General features: G+C 42.2%; 1 protein-coding gene across 2 annotated transcripts in view; it reads left to right on the top strand.

The window, feature by feature from the left end:
• The window catches only part of LOC119593020 (vacuolar protein sorting-associated protein 35-like), a gene marked incomplete at its 3' end in the record, with an annotated part of 23,876 nt that overhangs the window by 9,278 nt on the left and 13,892 nt on the right, over positions 1-706 (top strand).

The following is a 706-nucleotide window of genomic DNA, read 5'->3' as shown; positions in this document are numbered from 1 at the left end:
TTAATAATTAGAAATATCAGCTCACTTGGCTTTGTATAACCATAGTCTTTGCATGGAAATAAGCCACAGCAGATCACCAACTGTTTTTTAAGAAAGGCACCAAATACCCATTGCTGAACCTGTGAGGAGAGTGAAAACCCTATCTTAGTCTTAGTCTGAAGGGTAATAGCTATCAGTACCATCTGGAGAAGATGAGGTTGTTAACCATGAGCACTTCTGACCTCAGTGGCTCAGTGACTGCTCTGGACTACAAGAATAGCATGAAAATGGTAACTGTGGGTTTTGCCATGACCCTCAACTGAAGATCATTGCAGTGGCATAGAAAAGACTTATGGCTTCTCCTTGTGTAGTAGTGCACCGAAATTAGCAAAGTTAATGGTACTGGCATAGAGTTGTTGAAGGCCAGACTATCTAGTAGGGGTTTGCTCTGAGTAACTGGTTTGTAGAAGGCTGCATTGTCTCAGAATAGATGGGGGGTCTTGCCACCATATGTAGGGGCATACGATAACTAGCTGGCACAGGGATGTCAATAAGGTTATGGATTAGTCTAGATTCATCACAGTCTGTTTAGTAACTATGAAAGGATCACAGGCTGCTATATGTGAGCCTAGAAAGAGAAAACAGGAAAAAACTTTCCCTAACCCTGTCAACAAGGCAGAAGAGTAGAAGGTACTGATGGGGAAAAACACACAAGAAAGTAGAGGAC

Source organism: Penaeus monodon, chromosome 31 (genome assembly GCF_015228065.2).
Source record: "Penaeus monodon isolate SGIC_2016 chromosome 31, NSTDA_Pmon_1, whole genome shotgun sequence".
NCBI lineage: Eukaryota > Metazoa > Arthropoda > Malacostraca > Decapoda > Penaeidae > Penaeus > Penaeus monodon.
This window is presented reverse-complemented; position numbering and strand designations above follow the sequence as displayed.